The sequence below is a fragment of the Lygodium microphyllum genome, chromosome 23 (genome assembly GCF_053477565.2).
Source record: "Lygodium microphyllum isolate KBCC chromosome 23, Lygodium_microphyllum_v1.1.10, whole genome shotgun sequence".
NCBI classification, from domain to species: Eukaryota; Viridiplantae; Streptophyta; class Polypodiopsida; order Schizaeales; family Lygodiaceae; genus Lygodium; species Lygodium microphyllum.
The window spans coordinates 7502620-7510204 of NC_141157.1; positions in this window are offsets into that span (position 1 = coordinate 7502620).

The window sequence follows — 7585 nt, forward strand, 5'->3', positions numbered from 1 at the left end:
CTTTCAAGAGGGATCATCTTCATTGATACCTTTGCCATGTATGGTGGATGATTTTTAATGATAAAATCTCTCTTTTTGGAGGAGTCATTCAGATGGTTGTGTGTAGTGTAGTGTTTGTGTTGTGGGTTAATTTATGTAATAAGATCGTGGTGGTTGCTTATTCGATTTGCTTTCGTGCAAGCTACGTTTTTGGAGAATTGTGGTGATGGTGTTGCTGGTTGGATAGTTGAAGATGCTGATGCAGAAGAAGAAGAAACCTCTTATATCATTTACAAGTTTGTTGTGATTTCCAGTTTGATAAGAAGTGTTAATGTATAAAGGGTTTTCATTTCGTTGTATTTTTATATCAGATACAGGTTATAAGTTGGGGTCATGGTTGGATGGACTGTTTTTGAAGACATATTGAAGATCAAAGTTGAGCTTTTGAATGAACTTGTATTCCATTTTTCCTGGGTCGCGAGGATGCTTCCTTATTAAGTGTGGGGATATATTGAGTGTTGAAATGATCTATTTTTTTGATTGATTTTTGTTGTTTTTGAGAGCTGAATGGTTGATTTTATGATATGATTGATTGGTTTGGAAGTGGTTTGAGAGTGTTTTGGATAGGTTGGAATGGTTTTATTAAGCTCATGATGTTTATTAGTAGATATGTGAAGTTCTGATGGTGTTCTGATATGTTCTGATTGGTCCTGATTGGTTCTGTTTTGTTCTGTTTTCTTTCTGTAAGGAGGGATGGAGTATTGATTGATAGGGTTTGAGATTGTTTGAAAGCTTATTGAATAGTTTTTTATGTTTTGGAATGGTTTTGGTATGAGTTATGTGATTTTGATGCTTTCTATTGACCTTTTGTAACTCTCTAATGAGTTTCTGATGAGCTTCTGATGAGCTTCTGTAGAGCTTCTGTATGCTTCTGTATGTGTTCTGATGGATGAGAGTGTAGCTTGGGAAAGTTTTCTAACCTTGGAAAGAGGTGAATACAAGTGCAAAAGAGCTAAAAGAAGTGAAAGAAGTAGCTGCTGAAGACTCAAGTAAAGACTGAAGTGAAGTGACAATGGTGAGCTATGAAAGGACACTGTAGTGGCTCTGGTGACTCTTCATATCAGACACACCTCTTGGGAGGGATATCCACGACCTAAGAAGGATTATTGTGAGTGATTATGAGAGATTGTAGTGAGAATATGATGTATTATTGATGAAGAGAGAGAGAGAGAGAGTCAGAGATAGCCAATTCTACTAAAACAGAGTGATTGTATATGAGAGATTGAGAGAGAAGACTATGAAGATATTGAAGATGAATACTATGTGATGTATTTCCATTCAAAGATGGTGTATTCCTTTGCTTTCTTTGTTATATTGATGGATTTTGTGAAGATATTGAAGAATATGGTTGATTCTATCAAATCCGTGGGAGATCTACATGATGCTGCATGAAGATTTATTGTGCCTGGTGTTCTTTTCTTCATTGTGATCATATAAAACTTAATAAAAAATCTTGTTGATGTTACAAGATAGATTTTCTTGCAAGAGAATTCCCTTTTTCCTTGGTGTTCCTCTTGGGGCTCCACTTTCCCATTGCTCGCCTCAACTACTTGCCACAACCACTTAGACAAATCAGCTTGGACTCAACTAATTGGCATTTGGCCCACATTGGCCTTAGACCAAGTCCATTTTTCTCAAACCCTTGGGCAAGGTCATAGTACTTTTGGAAGATTGGACACAAACACTTGGCCTCGTCCATTTTTCACCTCAACCACCCTCCTTGGCCTCAAGGTCACCCTACTTACACTCAGGCTCAACGACTTGAAAACCTTAGCCACCACCTTGTCTCGAACTTCACTGCTTGGGGGCTTGGCCCTTAATCATTTGTCTTGTAAGCCTTGATCATGGCCTCAAATATCCACCCATGCAAACACTCATGGACCCAAGGGCCTTGAACTCAATGACTTGGGCTAGAGCTTAAAAGCCTTAGCCAAAAAAACTTGGCACTACACTTAGCCTTAGTCATTTTTTGCCTCAACCACTATTCTTACTCAAACATGACCATCCTTGGCCACCTCATTGGGCACTTGACCCCTTTAGGCCCTCATCTATTGATCATTGTACACCCTATAGCCATAGGCCCCCCTTGATCTTGGCCACATTGGCCTAGACTTTAAGACCCATTGCCTAAGCTTCAAGTGTAAGCCCTAGTGCACACAATCCAACCATGGGTTGGTTATATGCCACTTGAATTTCTTTTGGCAATGCAAACAATCGTAGCATTCTCAACCCTTCCCTTGGGTGTCTAACCACACAAGTGCCTGACCTCATTACATATTTATGGCATAGTACACATCCAAGCTAGAGGCATATAACAATGCCACAAACAAAGGTGTCCTTAACACAACATGCCTTGAGTGAGTTACGTTAAAAGCATGTGATCACAAACTCAAGAGTGAGTGTATCCCACCAAAGAGCCTAAATAGGTCATATTATTGGGCCTCGAGCACTTGGTTATCACAACACATGTGCCCCTATCCCATAACTTCCATTTATGTGTGACACAGAGAGAGGACCCTTTATGCTTGACTCAACCACCCTTAGGAGATTCTAAAAACAGATGCCTTACATTTGTGTGACCACCTTGCCCTCATAGGTCCCCTATGAGTGTCATTTTCAATTGAGTCCATGCTCACCTTAATAACTAAGTTTTGGCCTAGAAAGAGGAAACTCCTAGGTGAAAGAAATATTAGATAAAGCACCTACAACTCAACTAAGAATCCTTGACTTATAGCACTTGTTTTTATATTACTCCAAGATCCTTTACTCTAGTAGAATGATTTCTCAAGTGTGAGGGATCTTGTTGAATTGGAACTTATTCACGATGACGCCTCACCTACCCTTGGTTAGAAATCATTGAGTTATTATCCAAGTGAATACCTAAACTGGTTTTTCCTTCTTTGGATCCATAATCTTTGGTGTAGTTACATTGTCAAGTTTCCAATCACTAAGCAAGCAAAGTGTAGCACATAAAAGTTGCTTTAGACCCATTGAGATAGTCCCTTCAAAACACCTTGAAGGTAGTCTCTTCATGCCTTAACCAATCACCATCAACCAAGTCCATGGGTCCACAGGAATTGAAGCTCAAAAATAGTGAGCTTCTAAAGAGAACCCTTTCATGTATCGTTACTATTAGGTTCCCCTTGGGAAACTAGCAAGGACAACAACTTATGGATCTATGCATTGCCAATATATCTCTTAAAGCACAACCAACTATACTAGTGACAACCTGTGGGGCCCTAGGGTGTCTCTCACATTGCATCAAAAAGATCCATTTTTTCCTCATTGGAAACAACTATGGTAGGATTAGAGAGGCATTGCTTGGTCTTGTGAAACCTTGAATATGGAGAATCTTAGCTTTTGGAAACATTAAAAATCATGACACATTTGTCGGTTTGGGTTTGTGCACATCGAGAAAACCTAACAGGGAATAGTACATTCTTGACCCCACCCAAAAACAGAGAGAGGGCTAGTAGCTTGACTCATATCTTGTGAAGTGAATTCAAGCAGCCAACTAAGACCATATGCATACTTAAACCATTCTATCTAAACATCCTGAGTGGAGGTGGTATCTAGTGGTAACATTCAAACTCTTGGACCTTTTGCAATATAACTAGGTTACCAAGAGTGACTACCTTAGTTGTAGACTTAATCACACCTTAGAAATGACCAACCTTGAGAAGACCGTGAACTTGTCCTAATGAACCTATTAAAACCATTCAAAAGTGGTTGAATCATCAAAAGGAAATTAGATGATTATGAAGTGTATTACACTTATGATGGCTTAATATTTGATTGCATACATCGCATTTGGACTTGAAAGTATAAAACCTACTTGAGCACCATCAATCACCACCAAAATAGTTGCATTACATTGGATCACACTAATTGCAAAAAGACAAAAAACTTGATTTTTCACCATGCGCTTGCCCTCACTTGCATTAATTCCAAGAAGATTAGTTGGTTCTAAAAGGAACACAAAATACATAGATAGATGAATTTGAAAAAGAAACAATTGAACCAAACTAAGAGAATGCCTGAGTGAGCCACAAAACTATGGCTTCTCTACATGGGCCCCCTCAAATCGTTTCCATTTCTATTTCATGCTTTGCTAATGGGAGGTAATGTGGTGGTAGACAATATAAGGGCTAGGTTGAAATGCCTCAAACATATGAGGGCTAGCATCTAATTACAATGAAAGCTCACATCTAGCCCTTTGAATAAAATATAGCATGGAAGGAGCACACTACATTGCAATAAGAAAATCAATAGCCCACTACCACAAACTAGAAAAATGTCATCCATGTGCATTGAATGATTCTCTCACCTCCACCCTAGCATTGCTAGCTCCACATAACCATCTATCATGCCATACTTCCATACTAGATGTGCATGCATATCTCTCTATCCATCCCATAGAAGGATCTACAAAATGACATTGAAATAATTAAATGTGTGCCTCGTTAAGCATCTTGCATGAAGCATTGAGAAACAAAACACGTGGTAGAGGACATAGTCAACAACCATCTATAATTTGATAATGAAGTTGTAGCCACAAGTATACCATAATAAACATGGTCCTCCAAAAGTTTGTCCCATAGTGGATGTGATGAGGATCCATAAATTGCAAAACTAAGTGGAAGATCCAAAAAAGTCATATACATAGCCCAATGTTGGGGGTAAAGGCGCCTATGCCTAGCCACTTTTGTATTAGTTACACTAACCATACATGCACACTTGTACACACAATATGTGGCCGGTGTCCATCGTGATCACTTCATTATTTATTCTTTTAGTGGCATTTGAATAAGGGTATGCTAGTCACACATTGTGACTATTGGAGTTCCCACATCCTATGTCTCTTGCTCTTGCTCTCTCACTCGTTCCACCATAGCTCTTGCTTCTACTTGTGGACTTCCGCTCCAAGCTTACTCCCTTTAACTAATATCAGAGCAAAGATCAAGGAGCTCTTCCCTTTAGGTTTACTTGATTCTAGCTCCACCACCTTCTACCCCCGTCACTTGAGACTTGACCTAGGGCTACATTGGATCCTACTCGGCATTGAGAAGCCATCATTAAGGTTAGTAGTAGCTGTAGGAACAAGCAGTGTGATTTGCACCTAGCTATCGTGCCCTCTCTATTGCTCCATTCCACCTCATTCCCACTTTGTGGCATTGCTTTTGGCACTTGGGGCAACCTCCTCGACACTTCCTGATATTTGACACTTGAGTCTTGGAGCTTCCAATGTCTTTTCTTGTTTTTTATGAACAATAGACCTTTTGTTATAGATCTAAAATAGTGTCTACTCACATGTTATGGCTTTCATATTGCTCTACTAATGCTCATTTGATGTTGGCACATTGGTGGATGATATGGCATTGATGCAAAATACTATTGAACTAATTTGAGCACACATTTAGCTCAGTTTGCTTAGAGATTTCATTACTATAATAATAGGAATGAATGTCATTTATCTGGGAAAAGCATATGCATATTGTCATTTGATGCTCATGGCCCTTGGTATTGATGCATGAATGTTAGCTTTACACTTGTGCCTGATTGATACGCTCTCTTTGATCTTGGAAAATGTGCCCCAAACTCCTCTATATCCAACCCATAAACTTTCATTAAACTCATATGTCACATGTTGTTGAGAAGCCCTATCTCCCAATACACGTACTGGAGCTCCTCTCTTTTTCTTTGCATACTTCCATAAATATTCGTCTTTCAAGTAAAACCCATAAGCTTTTCTTTTAATCCTTTTGAATTCAGCTTCAAACCACTCAGCCTTCTTTGTCATGAGGATGAAATATTGGCCTATTTTTAGCCAATCGCTTCCTCTTCCTAGCTTGGGGAGTTTGCAGCCTGCGTCTTGGGCAATGTCGCTTTGGGCCTTGCCTCGACGCATACCTCTTTAGGGTAGACATGTAGCGTTCTAGTGGAGGAGCTCATGCCGTATGCTCCCTTCTACGGTGGAGAGCTTCTTTGCAGGCTAGCTACATTGTGTGCTCCATGACGACTACTGTGGGGGAACCTACAAAATGTGAACCAAGGGTTAGGCCCTGAGGCAGGATAGAACTATTCACATGGAAGGGATTAAACAGTGGATTATCAAGTGCATATGACGAGGAAAGTTGAGGTGAGGCATGTAGTGTTTATTGTAGAAGGGGGGCCCCCATGATGATGTTCATTCGACCTTGATTGTGGGGCATATTCCAGCCAGTAGTAGATCTTTACTCACACCAAGTTGCATGGATTGGTTGTGATGGAATGGGGCAGGGCTCATCCCCAGAAGGATAGATCGAAAATAGGGGAAAGCCTGTAGGAGGGGGCGGCGCCCCGTGTACGCCCGCAGAGATATTGTTCAGGGCTTCCCATGGCGGCCATGAGGATTGCATGCCCTCCACCTGGAGGTGGGAATGGTGTCACAAATTCTAGATGTGTGGTGAGGGGAGGACCCTAGGAGCTCAGCCTGTCAAACCCAACTTTTCTCCCTACGCTTGACTATCATTGCATGTGTGTGTTGGTATTATCTATACACAGTTACTAAACTCATTGTTTATTTATGTACATATTTATGAACCCGTGTCACTTCGTGAGGATAAAAACCAATTGTAGAACACATGATTGTACTTGAGTGTGGCACACACATCTAGTACTCGTGGTAGCCTACTCAATAACAACAGATATTTTGCAACATCGAGTAGCATGGTACCTTGTCCGAGTCTACTTGCAACACGTATCTCCTCCTCGGTGAGTATTTTATCAACCAGAGAGTTTTTGTGGCTAGTTTCGGCTAAGTCCATACCTCAAATGGCAGTTAGTACTCGAAGGGAAGTCAGAGTCACATAGGTTGGGTCTCTTTGAGACCGCCATTTGGCCAATCACTCCTCTGAGACCATCAGGGCCCCTAGTTCGGCCATTGTAACACGGTTTTCAGACCGATGTTTTTCAAATTGACTTCGACCCTCTGATTGTAGCTTTTGTTGCTCTATCTCTAAGAGATTTGGTTGGCAAAGTGCTTTTTGAATGTCACAGTTAAGTGTAGTTTGTCAGTCTCCTCATCAGAGATGAGTTGCATGCGCTTATGTAGGAGCATGTCATAGTGGTCGTTAAGATATTATTGCTCTTCTCAAGACAGAGGACCTGGCAAGTATTCTTCAAGCTACTCCGTAGGGAATGTGCCCATGTCTACAAGGATGTAGATACGTGTGAATAGCATTCAACTCAGTCAAGCACTATGTGACACTTCTATGTTCTATGAAGGCTTGCTCGGTTGCTATCTCATGCAAGGTTCTAGGAGTTTCTCTAGGCTTTAGCATAGCTGGGGGGGTCGGGCCTAGATGACACTATGTGACACTTCTATGTTCTATGAAGGCTTGCTCGGTTGCTATCTCATGCAAGGTTCTAGGAGTTTCTCTAGGCTTTAGCATAGCTGGGGGGTCGGGCCTAGATGAGCAAGATTGGTTAATGCTAGGATTGCATATGTCCTCGGGGTTTTCATGTTTTCCCTAAGGCTTTGCTGCTATTGTGTCATGATTCTCCT